The sequence below is a fragment of the Elephantulus edwardii genome, unplaced genomic scaffold, assembly GCF_000299155.1.
Source record: "Elephantulus edwardii isolate Elephantulus edwardi_28Jun2011 unplaced genomic scaffold, EleEdw1.0 scaffold00055, whole genome shotgun sequence".
Lineage (NCBI taxonomy): Eukaryota > Metazoa > Chordata > Mammalia > Macroscelidea > Macroscelididae > Elephantulus > Elephantulus edwardii.
This window is the reverse complement of record NW_006399805.1, coordinates 13,645,074-13,668,351: the sequence shown is the minus strand read 5'-3', so window position 1 is coordinate 13,668,351 and position 23,278 is coordinate 13,645,074.

Genomic DNA, 23,278 nt, shown 5'->3' with positions numbered 1-23,278 from the left:
TACATGAGCATTATTTTCCTGAAAAAAAAAAATAATCTCACTTTGTGGATTAGAAATGTATAACCTAAGTCTGTCTCTCTAAACTGTAGTAACTGAAGCAATATATTTTTATGTGATAAACTGATTCTCGTTTTTAGATGCCATTGAGTCAACTATGATTCATAGTGACCCCATGAATACAGATCTGAACCTTCCCCTAACCCTAACATCATGGCTTTTGCCAAGGGCTGGTCTCTCCCAACAACATCCCCAAAGTATGTGAGATGAAGTTTTATCATCCTAGCCTCTAAAGAACACTATGGTTGAACTTCTTCAAGACAGATTTTGTTTGTTCTTTTGTCAGATCATGATTTATTCAATACTTTTAAACACCACACTTTAAAGGCATTGAGTTTTCTATAACCTTCCTTATTCATTATTCAACTTTCAGATGTATAGGTAGCAATTGAAAATGCCATGGCTTGTATCAGGTGTATCTTAGTCTTTACACTGACATCCTTGCTCTTTAGAACTTTGAAGAGGTCCTTGACAGCAGATTTCTGCAACACGGCATGTTTTGGTCTTTTTTATTTCTTGACTGCTATTACCACATACTATGGGCATGTTGTTCCGAGGAACCAGTCCGGGAAATGGATAAATCATTTTTGGAAAGGTGGAGGGTCAGGGCAAGAGAGAAAGGACCACAACAAGACACACTGACAAGGTGACTAACAACAGCTTTGAGCGTGTTGGTGATGGTGAAGATGGCACAGGACTGGGCAAGGTTCAGGTGTGTTATCCACAGGATTGCTATGAGCCACGCTCCATTCAATGGCACAGAACAACAACAACAAACTACTATAAATTGTTATTGTGGATCCAAGTAAAATGAAGTCATTGCAATTTCAATCTTTTCTCCATCCATTAGGATGTTGCCTATCTGAGCATTGCTGAGGATTTGTGTTTTCTTGACATTGAGATTAACCCAATGTTGAAAGCTATGGTCTTTGATCTTCTGCAGTTAAGTGCTTCAAATCTTCACTTTCTGCAAGCAAGGTTGTATCTGCATAACACAGGTTGTCAATGAGTGGTCTTCCAATCCTGATGCCACGTTGTACTTTGTAAAGTCTGTTGTTGTTGTTGTTGTTGTTGTTAAGTGCCATCAAGTTGTAGATGACTCATGGTGACCCTATGAACCAAAGACCTGAACACTTGTACAACTTTCTTTGTTTCTCCAAGTTCATAGAGTTTCTGGAGGCAAGCTATTTCGGAAGTGGATGCCACTCCTACTTGCAAGCATGTTTTAATTAGGGAGCTCCACCAAACACTGTCCACTATGGGTAACCATCCTCACATTTGATGCATCAGTGTCACAGTGTTTAGCATCACAGCAACCACGAGTGACCTCTGTACAGCAAATGGACAGACCAGAGCTATATACCACTTAGAAGAATGTTTGACCAGAAAGAATTAAAACCAGGCCTTGAGGGCTGCAGATTAAAATTACCCATCTTTGACTTAGCATAGCTTTCCATCCACCAGGCCCACAGAGCTCTCTCTGTTTGTGCTGTTGTTGTTAAGTGTGGTTGAATCATAGATGACTCATGGCAACCCTGTAAATGAAAGACCTGAACACTTATATAACATTCATCATTTCTGCAAGTTCACAGTTTCCAGAGGCAACCTGTTTCAGAAGTGGATGCCACTCCTGCTTCAGTCTAGCTTCTCAAATTATTGTGCAGCATAGAGATTTCGTAGATATGGAAAAAGAAGGTGATGCTGATGTGCATTTTCCGATTTTAGACCATGCAGTGTCTCTTTGTTCTTTCTTTATAACTCCCTTCCTTTCATATTTGTTTTTGTATTCTAGGAGATAGTGTTAACTAGAAGTTAAATAGAGGAGTCTGTAGATAGGGACCTCTCCAAAGTCCTGAGGTGTAATAATGTCAGTTTAAAGACCAAGGTACTTCTGACTCAAGTCACATTCTTTCCTATCACTTCCTATGCAGCTGCTAACTGGACAATGAATAAGGATGACTGAAGATGATTGATGTCTTTAGTTGTGGTGTTGGAGAAGATCCCATGGACTGCCAAAAAACCAAACAAGTGTGTCTTGGGAAAAGGGCAACCAGAGCGCTTCTTGGAAATAAAGATGGTGAAACTTTGTCTCACATACTTTGGGAATGCTGCCAGGAGAGGGACATCATGCTTGGAAAGGTGGAGGGACAGTGAAAGAAGGAAGACCCTCAATCAGACACAGCAACTGTAGCAATGGGTTCAAGTGTGTCAGAGATTGTGTGAATGACACAGGATAAGACAGGATTCAGACCTGTTCATAGGGTCGCTGCAAGTTGTACTCTACTCAACGGACATAGCAACAAAGAACAAGGATCTTCATTCACAACAACACCCCTCCCACAGTGCCAGGACACCTTAGTCTGAGCCTCCCTCATGACCTCTTCTTGTGGCCCTGAGCCTCCCACATGACTGCTCCATGTGCCCTGAGTTTCCTTCATGACCACTTCATGTACCCCGAGCCTCCATCATGACTTCTTCTTGTGGCTCTGAGCCTCCCTCATGACTGCCTCATGACCACTTCATGTACCCTGAGTTTCCCTCATGACCGCTTCATGTGCTCTGAGTCTCCATCATGACTGCTTCGTGTGCTGGATTCTGTGACTCATGTGCTTTCCACTGGTGGATTTTCACCAGTAGGATCTTCCAGTCTTCTATCCTTGTGTGTTTTCATCTGGAAGCAAGGTTGAAAAGTTTGGCACCACAGCCAAATGCATGCTTCCTCTGATAAACAGTGATGGCTGTGAGTGAGGTGTCTAACTTGAAATCAGAACTGGATTCCCAATATGAGAGGGGGAAATTCTACTGACGATCTACCACTGTCATGATGGGGTGATCTGTAGAAAGGATGAGTTCTGCTGTTATAACACATGATGCTAATTGTTCAAACTAAGTTTAAACATATCTCCAGTCTTGATATTCTCTTCCAAAGAAAATAATGTTGTTCACTCTTCAACCATTCTTAATAAGAAGACATTCCCAAAGCGTAGAATAAGAAATGGGGATGGGGTAGGCAGCTGATTTGGAAACCAAGAGGGAAGAAGGACAAATGACCATCTGGATTCCCAGACAGAGCAGGAGTCCTGCTCATTGAGTGCTTCCGGGTTCAGAGGAAGTGGGCCTTGGAGTGGTCTGCTCAGAACAGGCGTAAAGAGTGGTCAGAAAGCACCTAAAAGCTTCAGCTTTGGCACAGGGACTCCATGTCTGATCCTTTCCAAACTGATGGCAGGATTGTTCCTGCTGGCCTCCTTCTGGGGAGGAGAGACAGAGGATATAGGAAGTGACTTTGCATAATAACTAGCCACAGGCAGGATTTAAGAAAGAAAAGGGAGAAAAGAGACTGGATTCACTTAGCCCACAGGTTTGGCCTTGACAGTTCAGTAAGGAAAAGAATGCAGGGTACTCGCCACAGGGGAAAGCAAAATGAGAGCAAAGTAGGAGGAAGTGGCAGCAACTTCAGGTAAATCCAAGGGAGGAAAAGGATATATTCAAGGTGGATGAGAGAACTAGAGTAAACCCCCAAACCATAAGGATCATAAGAGATAAAATGGGATCAACCTGAGAAGACCTAGCCTATAGCATAAATAGGCTTGAAAATGTAGTCAGAAATGCACAACCAGGAGAAGATAAAATCCATGACTGAGACCTTTTAAAAATCAATCCTACAGGCTGAGAAAAGCATTTGGCAATGACATTTCAGACAAGGGTCTCATCAGACAAGGGTCTTATAAGGAAAGGTTAAAGAATAAGGGCCTCCACAAGAAAAAAGAAAGGAAGGTACGTTGAGGGAGGATTTGATGGGATGCTGTAATAAGAGGCACGGTCAATTGTAATTTGTGTCCTAAAACAACATATATATGAATGACTTCATTAAAACCCAATTTTTTAAAAAGAAAGAATCCAACAATAGTTAATTACCGGAAAACCTGACTACTGTAAGAAATACTACTTATTAATCCAGATGGGACCAAAGCCGTAGCTATGGCCTCGGTTCCAGCTTCATTGGCCCGAAAGCAAACTACAGGGTGGTCTGCGCCCTCATAGTAAAAATATGCTGCAGTCCCAAAGTTATGTGCTTTGAATGCACCAGCTCCCCTGCGGGAGAAAGATGGGCAATCTCCTGTGATTTCCGCCGAAAACCTGCTGGGCTTAGAGCAGAACCAGCCCCCAGAGTTTCTGAGACTTTCCCCTCAGGCACGCGTCCTGTCATCTCTTCCTCCTGAAGCCTGGCTGGTAGATATGAACCCCGAGCATTCGGTCAACATTACTGCTCCTCTCGGGTTCCTTATACAGCAAAGAAGAACAGAGAAATCGGCCTTGGTTTCCCAATGACTGACAATGTGCAACCGGTCCTTTGGAGCAGCCCTGCCAAGTGGACGCTGCTGTATTAAAGCAGGTGGTGCGTACAACGGGGTAAGGAGAAGCGATACTCTTCTTGATGCCCAGTCAAGTGTCATTATTGGCATCACTTTCGCTGTTGTAAGACAAAGACACTAATCACCGGCTGTATCCCAGCAGTCAAATGCTGGGTACTCAAAAATAGCAGGGCGTTCAAATCCTGTCTTGGAAATGTCCAATCTGTCTCCCACCACAGAGCTCTCATGGCACAGGACTAGAAGCCCTGTGTCCACAGCGTTTTGAATCCCCCCATCAGCTCTACTGGGAAAAACGTGGACGCAGTCTCGTTCCATAAAGATTTTTTGTCCTGGAGCCTGTTGGAGGCACTAAAGTCATAATCAACTCATTCATGGCAGTGAGTTTATGTCTGTGCTTTCAAAATCCTTGCATGTAAATAAAAGTTAGGAGGAGTCCCTGGGGGAACATACAATTAACCCACTGTACTGCTCCCCAAAAGGTGAGGGGATGCTAATCTACTCAGTAGCATCTCAGAAGGAAGTTCTGGAGACCTCTTGGGAAAAGCCAGCTGCCCTGTGGAGGATAGTCTGCCCTGACCCACACTGGACACCACGTATTGGCCCTGACAAACACCAGAAGCCAGGCGTCGGGACTGACAGACACCAGGAGCCAGGCGTCGGGCCTGACAGACACTCAGAGCCACGCACTGGCCCACAGACTCCAGGAGCCTGTATCGGAGCCAGTTCATCTGCTCTGGGGTTTTAAAAATGTCTGCTGCATCTCCCACGACCTCTTTGACCCTTACAATCAGTTTCGTCAATGTCCCGGTTACAAGTGGACAGAATTTTGCCCTGATGTACAAAGCGATCACAGTACACACCCTGATAATTTTTGTAGAGCCCGAGTTCATTTGCAGACACACTCAGCACAAAGTCAAAGCAAGCCCACTGTCTCTAAGTGATGTTCAACCCCCAGGGAACCTCCATCTGGCCTCAAAGGCGGAAAATCTTAACGAGAGCAAGTTACCTCCACTCTCCTCCTGAGCTGCTGGTGGGCTCACCCACATCCCAGACCTGGCACCTCACGCCATCAGAGCTCTGTAATTCCCTCCAACAAAGACCCAGTCCATTCCTTTCTGAGGATAGCAGAGAGTGTGGCTCTGACAAGGGAGGAGTGGGGATCTGTCTGCACTTCAGCAGAGGTGTGTGTGTGTGTGTGTGTGTGTGTGTGTGTGTGAAATCATTAAGACTGAGGCGTGAGGGAGAAACAAGCAGTATTAGTATCTACCTGCTCCTCATAACTCATGCCTCAATGGAGGGTGTATAAACTGTCAGCTTTTGATGTCTTGTTGGATTAAAGATTAAAGAGTGAGATAAATGTCATCGGTTTATCCTTGAAGGAAGGTTGAGCAGTCACGTGACAAGGCAGATGCAAGCGGTGGCCGCTGGCAGTTTGGTGTCCTGACGTGAAAGCAAACAAACGGATCCACCACATGAACTGAGAGGAAGACGAAGGAAACGAGGTAAGGTTAAGTCCCCTCCTCTGTTCCAGACGTAAACAGTGGCTAGTTAAAGCATAGTTTTCAACTTATTGCTAAAAAAATATAATAAAGGATCTATATCTGAAATGTTGTCCTCATTTTCTCGTTGTCAACTCCCTCTGAGTGGCTAAGGCCCGTGGTGGTCCCACAGCAGAGGACGGGACACTGTCTGGTCCTGTGGTCCTGCTCCACCCTCTGACTGCTTTGGGCGGAGGAGAACACAAGAGCCTGCACCCCACCCGTGTGGCCCATGCTGGTTTCCACCATGTGAAGAGGTCCCCGGGGGCGGTGGTGGTGCTACCCCTGTGGGGAGAGTTCTGTCAGCCCAAACGCAGCATTCCTCTGTGCGTTCAAATCTACCAGCGCCTCCCTGGAAGGACAATGGGAGAACAGTGTCTTCTCACGTAATTCACAGCCTCTGAAAACCCAGTGGAAGGTCAGCTGTGGGCCAGTTCTGACTAGACGGCAAGGAGAGTGTTTTAGCTGAGATCATCCCTATTTAACACAATCTCCTTGCCTAGTTCTCAGACCATTCCCTGACCTTTTACAAGATGAGGCTACCATCCGATAGCAGAACCCTGTCTACAAGGAGGAATTGTACCACTCCGATGAAACACACTAGAAATGAGTAAACGGAAATTCATTTTAAAACATACCTTCAAAGAAACAAATAGTTACAAGCAGCACAAAGAACAGAATCATTTAAACTGCGTAGAGCTATTATCTTAGACTTTCCAAAAAGCCTTCTTAGACTGCTGCCTTTTTTAATATTTTCACTGCTGCTAACAACATTTTCATTTAAACATTTCCCTACCTCCATCTCCTTCGTTCCATGTTTTTATAGAGTCAGTGGGATTATCCCTCTCTCCCCACTTTGAAGTTCAGCCGACTGGGATTCATTTCTAAGTAAACGGTGCACAGCTGTGCAAATTCTGGCAGTTATTTCTTCATTGGTAAAAGCAGCCTCTCCGCCATCAGGCAGGGGTGGCTGATGGGCTAGCGTCTTGCTGGAAGCTGTAATTCAGCCCACCTTCTATGGTGAGGTTGGACTGACTCATAGCTAACCCTTCAGCAGGTCCCCAAGGCTAATGGTTACCTTCCAGCTTGACCAATGGACATACAATGGACTACACAGAGTGTTGGCTGACGTGGTGTTAGAGATAAGTTTCTTCAGTCAGTAGTCACTGTTGTGTGCCATCCAGTCAGAACTGACCCTCCAGCAGGTTTTCAGAGCAGGAAACCACACAGGACGTGGTCGCTCATCTTTCTCCCATGGAGCAGCTGGTGGACTTGGAGCACGTAGCCCTGCACTGGCCGTGTAATCCCTTACCACGAAGCTGCCAGGGCTCCCTCTCTCATATTTGAAGGGTCTCAAAATGCACAGGAGCCCAGTGGACTTGATCAGGCCAATGACCACAGATGGCAAAGGTCAGGCAGCACTTACTCTGTGGTGTGTACGGTCTCCACAATCAGAGTCAACTTAATAACAACAGTGACAGCCTAGCCAGGAACAGCACACACAGAATCAGGACTGAGACCCTTGGAGGGCATGGAGCGTCTCTGAACCTCGTGGGACAAAGATAAGGTTTTGTGTCTGAGCCCCAGATTCCGTGAGAAAGCATGTTGCTTCTCTCCAAGGACATTCCACCAGCCACGGGACACAGTGGTAAACCTCATTGTTCCCTGGAGACTTGTCACTCTCTGCTTCCTGGTGTGTGTCAGTCCGGGGGTTTCCACCTCCTTTCACTTCACAGTCATCTGCTTCACAAATGTCTGCTATCTGACACCACCCTCACCCCCACCTCCCGTGAGACCAGAGTGTCTGGGCCTGGTTCAAATATCATGAAATGATCTTACTGGTGATTCCGATAGAGGAGTAGCTAGAAGCAGAAAGGCAGTGGCTGTCGTGGTGACACGTGAGGAGGATGAGGACACAGTGGCTGTCGTCATGGTGACACATGAGGAGGATGAGAACGCAGTTGTAGTGATGGTGACACGTGAGGAGGATGAGGACACAGTGGCTGTCGTCATGGTGACACTTGAGGAGGATGTGGTGGCAGAACATCCTACTAATCTCCTGACCACCAGGCCCACTGCCATCCAGTCTTTTCTGACATGTGCTGACCCTGCAGGACAGAGCAGAACCTCCCCACAGAATTTCTATTGCTATAAAAAAAAAAAAAAGCAGGCTGCAACAACTTTCTCCTGCAGAACAGCTGGTGGGTTAGAACCACTCACCTTGCAGTTAGAGAATGAGCTCCTAATCCCCTCTGACACTGGGGTTCACTAGTGCCCTAGGACTGTCATAATAATATACTACAATCTGTTCATTGTTGTCAAGTTCTGTTGAGTCAAGTACAATGCATAGTGACCCTGTGCTTATCAGATCTCGACGCTGTCCTGTTCCATCTTCACAAGGACTAACAACGCTCAAGTCTAGTGTAGCAATCGCTGTGTCAGTTCAGCTGGTTGGGGGTTTTCCCCTCTTTTGACGACCCCCCACCTTCCCAAGCACATTGTCTCTCCAAGGAAAAGCCTCTTCTAGTAACATGGCCAAAATCTGAGAGACGAAGCTTTACCTCCACGGTACACTCCGGCTGCACCCTCTCCAAGTCATATATGAATGTTCTTTTGGCCGTTCATGGGCTATTCAGCCCTCTTCTCCAACACCACAGCTCAAAGGAATCAATTTTTGTGTCATACTTATCCATTGTCCAGCTCTGAGATACATAATAAGCGACTGAAAAGACCATGGCCTGAATCAGATGCATCTTAGTCCTCAAACTAACATCACTGCTCCTCAGTAATTTGGAGAGCTCCCCGACTGCAGACTTGCCCAGTGCAATACATTTCCTGATCTCCTGACATCTGGTACCAAGAGTGTTGATCATGGATCCAAGTAAAACGAAGCTGCTGACAGTTTCAATCTTTTCTCTATCCATCATGATGCTGTCTATTGATCCAGAGGCGAGAAGTTTTATTTTCTTGACACTGAGATGCAATCCATCCATATTGAAGGCTGTATTCTTTGATCTTCTACAGCAAGTGCTTCACGTCCTCCTCACTTTCAGCAAGCAAGGTTGTGACATCTGCATGATACAGATTATGGATGAGTCTACCTCTGATCCCGATGCCACATTCCTCTTTGTTGAGTCCAGCTTCTTGAATAATTTTCTCAACCTACATATTGAATAAGAATAGAGTGAAGATGCACCCCTTTCTTCATTTTAAACCATGCAATATTTCCTTGTTCTGCTTTACACAAAAATCTAGTAACAATACTACAATCTAGGTGCCTAACAAAACCAGAAATGTGTTGTCTCACAGTTAGGAATTTAGGAGCCCCAGATCAGGGTGCTGGTGCCCCTGAGGTTCTGACGAGATTGTCCCTGCCTGTCTCCGTGCTCCTCTGGATCTAGGATTAGGATTGGGCAGCCCCAGTGTCCATGTGTCCTTGTTTGGCCCCCTGTCCCTGTGTCTTCTCTTCTTTTGTAAGAATATGGGTCCCTTGGGACTAGGATCCACCATGCTCTCATGTGACTTTGTGTTGTGTTGTTAACTCATCACCTCTCAAATACACCAGCCACACAAGTCCAGGCCTTAGAACATCATCTTTTTTGAGGGGTGCAGCACAAGTGGGTGGCGAAATCGTACAGCTTTTCCACAGTTGAGACGGTTGGAAGTTACAACCAAGTGCCATAGACTGTTCTATCTACCCCAAATCCCCTAAAGAGCTCTGCCTTCTAAAAACATGGCAAGTGGGCAGTCCAACAGGCTTGCCACACGTAAAAATCATCTGGGGAATGGGTAAGGGGAGTGAGAGAGTTCAGGATCCACTGGTTCCAAAGGATGCAATGGAGCTTTTAAAACACTGTTTGTGCTTCAGAGAAGCAAATCTTAGTGCCAAAACTCTTCATCCAAAAATATCATGAGACTGCTTTATGGGAATGAGTTCCATAAACAGAAAAGTGCAATAAACGGAACAAGTCTAGGGACTCACTGGGCCAAGACAGCAGCACTGGCGCCATTGTTGTTCTGCGTGGAGCTGGCCAGTAGAGGTGCGTTTTTTGTTGTGTCATTTTTTTTCTTTTACAAAGTGGTAACAAAGATTAGGCAGATTGTAACACAGACAGAAAAGAAAGCCACCCTGAATTAGAACTGTTTTGAGAAGCTGAAGCTGCTACAAAATATATCCTTATTAAATGATGTCTATGTCTGTGTTTCTTTCTGGCTTCTGTGATTCTGAATGTCTCATGCTGCTGCCAGTTTCTTCGGCTGTGGGCAGTGAGTATCTCTTGAGTTTAGGAGTTAGGAAATCCAAATACCAGGTACTAGTATCACAGAAGGCTTCCCGTCTCAGACGGTTCTGAGGAAAAGTCCTTTGCTGGGCACTTCTGCTCCAGGACTGACCTCTTGTGGCTTAGGGCCTCATCTCCACTTGTACTACACTGTGGTTGCAATGGAACAATTTGCCCGGAGAGGGTGATGGATCCTGGGCCATCCTTGCCCCACAGGCTTCTGGGAGACCTGGTCATACCTACGTGGTGCGGGGTCAACTAAGTCATCTCCTGTCACACCCGACAGAGTGCAGGAACTATCCAACAGTATCGATATCACATGCAAGCAAGATTCTACTGAAGATTATCCAAAAATGACTGGAACAGCACATCAACAGAGAACTGACAGAAGTGCAGGCTGGATTTCGAAGGGGTCATGGTACTAGGGATGTTGTAGCTGATGTTAGATGGATCTTGGCTGAAAACAGGGAGTACCAGACAAATGTCTATCTGTGTTTCATTGACTATGCAAAGGCATTTGACTGTGTGAAGCACAACAAGCTCTGGCTGACTCTGAGAAGAAGAATCCCAGAACACTTGATTGTGCTTATGCAAAACCTCTACTTGGACCAGGAGGTAGTCATCAGAACAGAGCAAGGAAACGCCATGGTTCAAAATTACTGGAGAAGAGAATTGAATATACTATGGACTGTAAGGAGAACAAACAAGCTCATCCTAGAGAGAGTGAAACCAGGCTGCTCCTTGGAGGCAAGGATTATGAAGCTTCATCTGGCATACTTTGGACATGTTATAAGGAGGGACCAGTCCTTGGAGAGGGATGTCGTGCTTGGGAGGGTGGAGGCACGCCTCAAGAGAGGAAGGCTCTTGATGAGATGGATTGATTCAGTGATTGGGGTAATGGGGGGTAGGTGTGTCAGAAACAGTAAGATTGGCAAGGGATAGAGTGGGGTTTAGGGCTCTTGTATATGGGGTTGCTATGAGTCGCAGGTGACTCAACTGCACATAACAACAACATGTCTGTCACTGAGAGTGTAAAACAATGACAGCCCCAGCGACTAAGCCCGTGTTCTGGAAGATTCCACTTCCAAGTTTCATCAAACCAGGTTTCCTTGCATAAAAACACAGGTTCTAAACCTGGTCTCTTGAGGAAGCTCATATTGATCAGATGAGTTGGTGTTTCAGATAATGTCTCAAAATAGCCCAGAGATAGTCAAATGAGATGTAAAAATGTCCTCAGACTCCACCTCTACACTGCTAGTAGCTTGTAGGAGCATGGTCTACACCCAGCATCTGCACATGAACCCGGAACATCCGCTCTTCCACTCACACCTACGGCACCTCTGAGCCCCACTGTGGCATTTGGTGAGAAAGATTCCCAGGCTTTCCAGAGATGACCATCATTGTTGGTTTCATATAGATTTCCCACAAAGATGTGGTAAAAATATAATAAAACTGTTCACAGCAGATGAATAAGTAGGTAAGCTCGTGGAAGCCCATCACTACCTTATTCACCCGATACGGCTTCCCTGTCTGGGATGATACTGGAAGGACTTTCGTTCTGTAGTCACGTACTTTGGGGTTGGGGTAGGGACAGATGCCAGCTGTACCGAGGAACAGAATCATCACTGGTGATGACACAGGAAACAGATCACACGATTAGTAAGAGAGCACAAGCAAGTCATCACTTGATTTGCTTTTGGGGTGAACCAGCACAAGAGCTTTCAGGAAGAGCAAATGCGTGTTCGGTCCTGAGGACTCAGTCTTCAGCATTTCACACCGAAGGCCTGCTGCACAGAGATTTTCCTGGAAGTCTTTCCGTGGATGTGACCCCAGGCCCTCTCACTCTGTCTCCTGACAGGAGCTGAGGACTGACGAGAATTGTACCACCAGGTATTGGCAGAGTCCAGTGGGTTTCTGCTCTTATTTCGCCCCTGAGTAAACTTCAGGATACTAAGAAGTAGCAAGTTCTTTTACTAATTTTATCCATCTTTGTGAGGTAACCATAGGTCACAAAAGTGCTTAAACATTAGGTTCCTAATAGACCGATTGGGGGTTCAAATACACCTGTACAGCCCCAGAAGGAAGAGGTGGTGAATGTTACACCCCTGGGCCAGCCCATCATGTTGAAGGTCACCCTCTCTTCTACCGTCCTTCCCTGATCCCAGCACTTCTTTTTCTAATGACTGGTGTCTCCTAATAACATGCCAACCATATGGGAGATAAAGTGTTACTATCCTCGCACCTAAGAAGCACTTCTGACATACTTATCCCAAGACAGGTCTGTATGTAGGATAGGGAAGGAAGAACAGCTGCTTCCTGTTGGTGTTAGGTGCTGTTGAGTTGAGCATGACTCATAGCGACCCTATGAACAAAAGATCTGAACCCTGCTCCATCCTGTGCCCTCCTCACACCTCCTGACACACAAGAGCCCACTGCAGCAGTCACCGTGTCAATCCACATGGTTGAGGGTCTTCCTCTCCTTCACTGACCCTCCACCCTTCCCAGCATCATGTCCCTCTCCAAGGAATAGGCCCTCCTAGCAACATGTGCAAAGTATGTGAGGTGAAACCTCATCATTCTTGCTTCCAAAAGTGCTCTGTTTGCACTCTTTCCAAGACATAACTGTTCTCTGGACCCCCAGTAGGATGTTCAGTGCTGCTTTCCAACACCACAGCTCAGAGGAGTCAGTTCTTTCTCTGTCATCCTTACTCATTGTCCAGCTTTCAGATGCATAGCTAGTAACTGGAAAACCTATGGCCAGTGTGTGTGTGTGTGTGTGTGTGTGTGTGTGTGTGTGTGTTACGTTCTTCACCAACGCAATTCAAAAGCATCGATTATTTGATCTTCCATGTTCATTGTCCAACTTTCACATGCAAATGAGGTGATGACCCCAGAAAAATACTACATCTTGATGAATATTTCCTTAATTCCATGGTCCCCTGGCGCTCAGACTCCCTCTGGTCTTTCCCGCCTGCCAGTAGAAGCTGCTGAACTCAAGGCTCCTTCCCGAAGGCTTGCTTGTGGCCACTGATGGCTCCAGGCACGGTGCAAGGAACCTTCTTCCCGCATTGACTGAGGCTATCACCGTGGACCAACCGGCTTTTCCTTTTGAGGATGTAGACATTCACCTTTCCTCTGTCCCACCTGCTTCACTTCCTTTCCTCTTTTGCGATAGGTGCTGAGTCCCAGGAATATCTCCAATGAGCCTTTTGTGCACAAATGTTGTTTGTCACTGGGTGATACTAATAATTAGGACCTTCAAGTGCTAGACGAAAAACTAGAGGTTTTCATCTACCCAGAGGCACCTCAGAAGAAATGCCTGGCAATCCAGTTCCAAACAGCCTGCCTCTGAAAGCCCCAGAGCACAGCTGTATTTTGATGCACATGGAGTTGCCATGAGTTCAACTGGCTCATGGTTTTAACAGAATCTCAAACCTTGGAATCTACTTGTTGGTAGCCTGACCTCTGATCATTCATTATCTAATTTAATCTTCTACCTACTCTCTGAGAATCTACGTTTCACAAGTGAGGGAAGAATTGGGGTTAGAGAATTTAACTTGCTGTGATAACTAGAATCTTCAGAGGAGGTTGAATCATCACAAACTATCCAGCTCATGGCGGTGACTTTCAAAGCTCAACAACTCTTTAAGAACCAGCTCAGAGCTGACTCCCCGTCGGGTGTCTGAGGCTGCAAATTGCATGGAGGAGACTGCTCATCTCTCTCATTCAGAGTCTCTCTTATTGAATCTAATGGTAGAGAAGGGTGACCTTTGAATTAGCAGTGCAACCCTGTGGATACACCAGCAGAGCTCCCTAAGGGAGTGTTTACTATCAACAAATCATTGAAATGCACCCTAATATCACTGTCCTGATAGCAATTTCTGGTAGGAAACAGTGTAAATGCTTAGGGCTTGGCTTATCGTGAAACATCAAAGTACCTCTCATAATAAATAGCCTTGGAAGTGTGTAGTGGGATGGGATAGAATGATAGTACAGTCAAGTGAATGAATAGTGAGCGGGATGTCTCCATCCTGTGAGTGTTGGTGAATAGGATCACGTCACACTCGACTATGTGTTCTTTGAGGACGACATATTGTAAATGCCTGCACGGGGCTGCCACAAACTGACGGATGCTTGGTGCCGATAAATCCTTGTGAATTTAATTGAAGCCCGAGGGAGCCTCTGATAGATTGCCATTAAGCCTTCTCCTTGACCTTGTCTCCTGGGATATTTATATTAGCACATTGAGTGGAGTCCACAATCATACCTACAGAACCTACTAAGTACATTTCATTAAAATAGTGTTAATAAATTACACATTAAAAAATTCAAAGACATCTAATTCAGTGGTATTTATTGGACAAAGATAAATTGAGCACCCACTATACACTAGATTCCTCGCTGTGCATTGGAGCTGCGAAGATGATGAAAATGATTTTGATTGTCTTTTTCCAGATGACACTTAATAGATTTTTCCGAGAAATGCCAGATTTTTCTTTCACAAAGGGAATTGCACAGCCGAGGATACCTGGTCGAGGTACTGCTGCTTTGCCATTGGGATCGATCACACTTTTCTGGGACATTTTACACTATAATATCGTTAGCAGGATTACGTGAGGCATTGTTCCCGAGAAAGATGAAAATAACCTCGCCATTCCAGACTTCCCCAAAGAGCTGGGAAAAGCAGCCTAACCCCCCCAGCTCCAGTGCGCTCTGGAGCCCTACTGACAATAGCCAAAAGGCATAAACATCTAAAAAGCTCATCAGCTGAAGGCTAAATCTACACAGTGGTGTTTTCATGTGGTCACGTATTATCCAGCTGCAAAGACAATGAAGTCTTGATGCCATGATGCTGATGGACCAGGAGGCCACAGTCCCCACTGCACAGCACAGACAACAAAGAAAGGGTGCCACACAGTGGTGGTGTTGTTGTTGTTATGTGCCATGGAGTCGCTTGTGACTCATAGCAACCCTATGTACAACCCTAAACTCCGCTCTGTCCTGTGCCAATCACACCATCTCTGACACTCCCATCCCAATTACCCCAATCACTGAATTAATCCACCTCATCTGGGGCCTTCCCCTTCTGCGCTGGCCCTCCACCCTACCAAGCATGACGTCCTTCTCCAAGGACCTGTCCCTCCTTGCAACATGTCCAAAGTATGTTGGACAGAGCCTCAGAATCCTTGCCTCCAAGGAGCAGCCTGGTTTTACCCTTTCCAGGATGAATCTGTTTTCTTAACAGTCCATGGTACCCTCAGTACTCTTCTCCAGCACCAAAGCTCAAAGGCATCAATTCTCCTTCTATCCTCCTTAGTCAACGTCCAACTCTCTGATGCAAATAATAGCAAAGTGATAACTTTGATAACAAATGATAGCAAAGACCATGGCCTGTATCAGATGCACTTTGGTCTCCAAAGAGACACCACTGCTCTTCAGTACTTTGGAGAGGTCCCTAACAGCAGACTTTCCCATGGCAATACGTCTTCTAATTTCCTAGCTGCTGGTGCCAAGAGTGTTGACCATGGAGCCAAGCAAACTGAAGCTGTGTACAATCTCAATCTCTTCACCATCCATCCTGATGCTGCCAATTGGCCCAGTGGTGAGAATCTTTGTCTTCTTGACACAGCACTTATGGGAAATCAGTAACTATGCCATTGATTCATGCATCACTGAGTCATAGCTGGCCCTCCAGTGGGGTGTCAGAGGCAGTAAATTGCACAGGAGACTACCTGTCTTTTCCCTCAGAACAAATGGTGAATTTGAACTGCATGCCTTTGGGTTTGCAGTGCAACTCTTTACCACTAAACCATCAGGGCTCCCCAAGTAAACATACAGGAGCCATCTTTTGAATTGTTCATGTGTATGTGAGAGTTGGGCAATGAATAATGAAGACTGAAGAACTGAGGCCTTGAGATATGGCTGTGAAAATTATGGACTACGAAATGAACAAAAACTTGGGAAAAGTGTAGCTGGTATTCCTTAGAAGCAAGGACAATGAGAGCCCAGCTGACATAAATCTGACTGTTGGTAGGCAGAGCTAGTCTCTGGAAAAAGGCATTCTGTAATTGCTTGGAAAAGCAGAGGGTCAGTAAAAGAGGAAGCCCATCAATGAGTTGAGCTGCCCTAGTGGTTGCAACAGTGAATTAAGCCAAGAGAATAAAGAAATCCTTTCGTTTCACTTGGATCAAATCAACACCCAAGGTAGCAGCAGTAAGTAAATAAAAAGATATGATGCCCTGGGCAAACCTTTGTCAAGGATGTTAGCTTAAAGGGCAGGGTGTGTCTTAGCCAATTCATGATATTTCAACTGTTCTATATGCAGGTGAAAACTGTACAAAAAAATTAAGAAGACTGAGGAATAATTGATGCCTTTGAACTGTAGTGATGGAGAAGAATGTTGACTATATCATGGACTGAAAACAAAACAAAAACAAAAAGTAAATCTGTCTTGTAACAAGTATCTAAAATGTGTCTTTGAAGTAAGGATGAGACTTCATTCCACATACTTCAGGCATGTTGTCATGAGACACCAGTCTTTGGAAAAAGACATCATACTTGGAAAAGTAAAGGTGCCGTAAAAGAGAGGAGATCCACAGTTCAATGGGTGGCATAGTGAGTGCAGCGCCGAGCTGGAGCACGACACATTATGAGGACGGCAGGACAGGGCTGGGTTTGGATCTATTGTTCATAGAGTTTCATGAACCATGCAGTTAACTCAGTGGCTCTTAACAAAAACAACAGGGACATGGGGCAGGGGATTGAAAGGTCTTGATTAGAATGCACACTCCCTAATGTTGGTGAGGTAATTTTAGAAACTAACCAAGAATGGTTTACAACCTGAAGAATCCAATTAATGGGGTTGAGCTATTGTTGTTGTTGTTAAGTGCCATCGAGTACAACTCGTAGTGACCTTATGAACGAAAGGTCTGAGCTCTGCTCTCTGCTGTGCCACCCTCACACTTCCTGATGCAGAAGAGCCCTTTGCTGCAGCCACTGTGCCAGTCCACCTGGTTGAGGGTCTTCCTCTCCTGTGCTGACCTTCACCCTTCCCAGCACCATGTCCCTCTTCAAGGAATAGCCCCTCCTAGCAACACACCCAAAGTGTGTGAGGTAAAGCTACTTCATTATTGCCAAAAAGAGCACTTGGGCTGCACCCTCTCCAAGACCTATTTGTTAGTTCTTTTGGCCATCAACGGGAGGTTCGGCGCTCTTTTCCAACACCACAAGTCAAAAGCATCATTTTTCTTCTGTCATCCCTTTTCACTGTCCAGCTCTCAGATGCATAGCAAGTGATTGGAAAGACTATAGCCTGGATCAGATTTTAAAACACAGCTTGGGAAGACAAAGTGAAGTATTATAAAGCAATGTGCAGAGAGCTGGAATGGGAAAATAAACAAGGAAGAACTCACTCTGCTTTTCTCAATTTGAGAGAAAAGAAAAACAAATTTAAGCCTCGGTTGTGTAGCATGTTGAAAGATGCTGTGGGAAATATAGAGTGATCCACAAAGTATCAAAAGTAGATGGAAGGAATACATACAATCACTGTATCAAAAAGAACTGATTGACACTGAAAAATTTCAGGAAGTACCATGTTAGCAGGAGCCAATGACAATGAAGGAGGAAGTAGAAGCTGCATTGAAGGCATTGGCAAAAAAAAATAAGGCCCCCAAATCAATGGGACAACAATTGACTTGCTCCAATGAACAGATGAAAGAAACCTTGGATGCACTCACCAGTGTATGCCCGCAAATTTGGAGGATGTGTCTGGCTAGCTGATTGGAAGAGGTCTATGTTTGTTCCTATTCCCAAGAAAAGTGATCCAGCTGAACGTGGAAACTATCAAACAATATCATTAATATTACATGCAAGCAAAATACTGCTGAAAATCATTCAGAAACCACTAGAACAGTAAATAGATAGGGAACTGCCTGAAATGCAGGATTTAGAAAAGGCCGTGCATCAGGGATATCAACGCTGATATCAGATGGATCCTGGCTGAAAGTAAAGAATACCAGAAAAGTGTCTATTTGTGCTTTATTGGCTATGCAAAAGTGTTTGACTTTGTGGATCATAACAAGTTGTGGCTGGCATTGGGAAGAATGGGATTCCCAGAGGACTCAGTTGTGCTCATGTGAAACCTATACCTGGACCAGGAGGCTGTTTTAAGAACAGAGCAGGGAAACACTGCATGGTTTAAAATTGAGAAGGGAGCGCATCAGGGTTGTATTCTTTCTCTATGCCTGTTCAATCTCCATGCTGAGAAAATGATATTAGAGAAGCTTGACTCTATGAAGAGGACTGTGGCATCATGATTGGAGAAAGATTGGTGTTGACATATAGAAAAATTTAATTAGTTATATGTAGATGTAAAGTGGTCTAGAGGCAAGAAGTCGTGCTGCAGCACAGAAGTCATACAGTTCAAGGCCACCAGTTGCCCTGTGGGAGGATGGGCAATCTCTCCCCATGTGATTAGCTGCCTGAGAAAATCTGCTGAAGGGTCAGCTATGCTTTGGTTGAAACTCTGTGGTACACAGCAACAACAACATGCATCACAATGAAAAATTACAAAAGAGCCTTGGTGACCTAGTGGTAAGAAGTTACTCTGCTAACCCAAAGGTACGTTGTTCAAATCCACTAGCTGCTATGTGGGAGAAGGATGGGCAATCTCCTTCCATGTGATTTACTCCTATGAAAACTTGCCTGAGGGTCAGTTATGACTCAATTGCACACAACAACGAGAAGAAGTATCTGAAGCAAATTTATGTTGGGTTCGTGAAAACACAACATCCAAACAGCAAATGCAGGAAGCCCGGCTCTCCTGGGCCCTAGCCTGACATACTCCAATATTCCAATAAAGCATCACCTTAAAACGAAGAGCCAGCCAAACATATCGCAAAGCCGGTGCACTAGCAACTACCCAGGTTAAAGCAACTGGACGGCTCTGGGACTTATGCTGTAGGTGGGAAAATGAAATGAAAAAGCTTATTTAACCCTAAGATACAGTCCAGTCCCTGAGGACTGTAATGTCAAGGGAGTGTACACTTTCTCTTTGATGCTTCAAAGAAAGGAAGGTGAGAGGAAATTGCAAGGGAGCACATTTTGGCTCTAAGAAAAAAATATTACAAAGCCAAAGCAATTTCAAGAGGAATGCACAGTCAGAATAACACAGTGAGGCGTTTCCTCAGCACAGAACGCTTTGAAGACAGTCACACATACCACGTCTTGAAGGTAACGACATCAAAGTTTGACCAGCTTCTAACAAACAATGAGGCCGAGTTTTGTAGAACAAACCACCGAGTGAGGGGGACTGTCGTGGTGCATTTTTACATCATCTATGTACCCTGGAAAAGAATCCACACACTTTTATTCTCTGTAATGATACAGGAAGCTCTGTTTGCAAAGTTGCTCATGAGCTACACTTTTAACCCACAGACTCCCTGTCTCCAGAGGTTTGAATCCACAAGGGAGGAAGACGCATAGTCTCCTATGACAATGCCCAGCCTTGGAAACCCATGGAGGGTTAAGTCAGAACTGACACAACAAAAGTGCATGAGTGAGTGAAAAGGAGATGCTTCCTTTCTGGAGGGCAACAGAGAGTTACGCGCACTGAGGCAAAGGATGGTCAAAATGCGACAATCTCTGTGAAAGAACTTCCAGCAAATGGGCATTTATACCACTTAGACCTTCATCTTCTTTCGTTCATGTCCTCGGAGAGGACATCAAGTTGGCAGGGTGGAGGGACAGGTCAGGAGAGGAAGACCCTGGATGAGATGAACTGACACAGTAACTGGAGCAATGGGGGTAGGTGTGTCAGAGTCAGTGAGACTGCTCAGGACAGGGCAGGCTTCAGAGCTGTTGAGTTGTCACTATGAGTCTTGGGCTACTCGACAGCATATAGCAACAACAACAACATTTAAAACTCAGATTATTAATGTTACTACAAAGCTAACATTAGTCTGGAGACTAAGGCGCCCCTGATCCAGGCCATAGTCTGCTATCAATTGTTATGCATCAGAGAGCTGGACAATGACTAGGGATGATGGAAGGACTAACCTCAAGCTTACGCCTCTCTGGCAGTTCAAAGCCAACAGTATTGGCGTGGTTGTTGTGTGGTGTTGAGTCTTAACCGACCTATAGCCAACCCTCTAGCAGGTTTTCAGAGACAGTAAAAGTATGTGAGGATTTAGCCATTTTTTCATTCATGCAGATTTTGTGTGTGTCTGTTATGTCAGATATCTTTCTTGATACTTGGACTTGAGCAGCATTTGAGGTAAAAGATGAATGTGTTCCTTACATTCTGATAAATTTAGAAAATTACCTAGAATAATGCAATGTGCTATGAGTAAACAGAAAGACAAGAGTTAAAGGATGAACAAGATAAATCTCATAGTCAAAATATGAGAACGTGACATTTGAGAAAAGATATTAGAGTTGCATGAGGGAATCATGAAATATAGGAAATACCTGGGTACAATATTCTGATCTACGTTGACTAGATCTTTTGTACAAACATTATCAAATATAAATAATGCATGATTTAAAAAAAAAGTATGTGAGGAGACTGCTCATCCTTCTCTCACAGAGCAGTTGGCAGATTTGAACTGCGTGCCTTTAGGATTGCAGCACAGTGTCTTACCGCTAGCCTCTAAGAGCTCCCTTATGCTGTGTATATACATAAGCTCCAGTGCACAGTCCATAAGGAGTTACACTGCGAACCCCAAGCTAACACTTCTCTAGCAGGTCGAACCCAAAAGTGGCTCCAGGGAGAAAGATAAGCAATCGTGTCTTGTGCAACTTTTATCTCAGAAACCCAAAGGAGAGTCAGGTATAAGATGGTTGCAGCTTAACCACGATGCTGTTACATGGGCCAAGGTGGATTCCACTCACAGTGACCGTATGTCCAACAGCACAGTCTTGCCCAAACCTGCACCTCCTTCCCCGTCTCCTCTGGGCTTAAGGCCCAGTGTTGTAGCTGCTGAGTCCTTGAGGATCGTCCTCTTTTATTATCATCTACCGCTTTTCCATGTTTTCTCCTGGCACCGGCTCCTCCTGGCAACATTCCCAAGGACTGGGAGACCAAGTCTCGCCTTCTCTTTCGAAGGAGCATATTGCCTGCACTTCTTCCAAGAGAGATGTTTTCATATTTATATACAGGCTTCATGGGTTTTGCCTTTTTAGAAAACCCAGTCCAAGACAAGTAATCCATGGTCAAGACAGTCCCATCAGATATTGAATAATAAATCTTGTCCCAAATACATAAAAGGAAAAATAAACACAACAGAGATTTTTCTTTCAGTTTAAATTACTTGGCAATTTTTATAAAGTTAACTTCTTAAAAAACAAATCCTGTACTGTGATTAAGTCAAACAACACACATTTATCTAACTACACATATTAGCTAAATAATGTATCTCTTTTCAATTGAAAAGAAACTAATGATTCATTGTATGCTACTATCAACTTTTAAAAACATTGGTCTTTTAAGAGAAATCAAACAATGTGTTATGATTCTAGGACAAGGAGCTAATTAAATGGAGAAAAATTTGTGCTTTTCAGTTTGAAGTATTGTGTCAGAGTAGGCAGAAATGGAGAAATAAAGCAGTTAATTTATAAAACATTTGTGCGGAATGTAATAAGAGCCAGAAAAGACACAGAAAAAAAATGAAACCAACCTTTGGAGAATAATTTGCAGAAAGAACTTTATTGGAATTGTGTAATAATTTGCAGAATGAGCAGTTTTAAAATCATTATCAGCATTAGAATAACAAACATAAATCAAGCAACTATTATGTGCAAGCATTATACTAAGTACAAGAATAAAGAGAGATTAAAAATGCTTCCTGTCCTTCCTGAGCTTGCAGTTCAGCAACCAAAGAGAGAGACGGGCTGTCCCCTGAGTCACAAGCGATGTGCACTGGTATCCTGGAAGGAAGAGACCGCCGGCATGATGCCAGAGACTGACAAGCAGGGGGCATTTCTGTGGACTGGAGCTGATCAGAACAGTGGCGAGAGCAGCGGCATCCCAGTGGTGGCTCACACGTAGTGTGGCTGGAGGCACAGACCCAGACGGCAGGTAACTCAGGTTAGCCAAAGAGGTAAACATGGCCATGCACGCTTATTTATATACAGACATGGAGAGTGAGTAAGAGGTGAAGATTATAGTTAGTGTCAGACAATAAAAACAGAGAGAGAGGTAGATGATTAGATAGATAGATAGATAGATGGATGGATGGATAGATAGATGGATGGATGGATGGATGGATGGATGGACGGACGGACGGACGGACGGACGGACAGACAGACAGACAGACAGATAGATAGATAGATGGATAGATTGGTATATAGATAGATAGATGATAGATTTTAGATGTTGTTGCTAGATGCTCTTGAATCTGCCCTAACTCATAATGCCTTCATGCACAACTACGTCCAAGCCGGTCGGTCCCATCCTCACAGTCATTACTATTTGTAAGTTCCTCTTTTTCACTCAACCTTGCCTTTCTGCTTTCACGCACTGAAGAAGTCTTGAAACACATGCTGAAGAATAACAAAAATTACAGATTTTAATATTTCATCTCTACAGCAAGTTAATCCCAGTCAGTTGGCCAGGTGGTTTTCCTCCAGACTGGAAGAGATCTTGTTCCCATTCCAAAGAAAGGTGATCCAACAGACTATGGAAATTATCGAACAATATCATTGATATCACATACAAACAAGATTCTGGTGAAGATTATCTAAAAATGACTGGAACAGCACATCAACAGAGAACTGCGAAAAGTGCAGCCTGTGTTTAGAAGAAGCCATGGTACTAGGATATTGTAGCTAAAATTAGATGGATCTTGGCTGAAAACAGGGAATACCAGAGAAGTGTCTATCTTTGCTTCATTGACTATGCAAGCATGTTTGACTGTGTGGACCATGACAAATAGTGGCTGACTCTGAGAAGAATGGGAATCCTAGAACACTTGATTGTGCTTATGTGTAACCTATAGTTGGACCTGGAGACAGTCATCAGAACAGAGCAAGG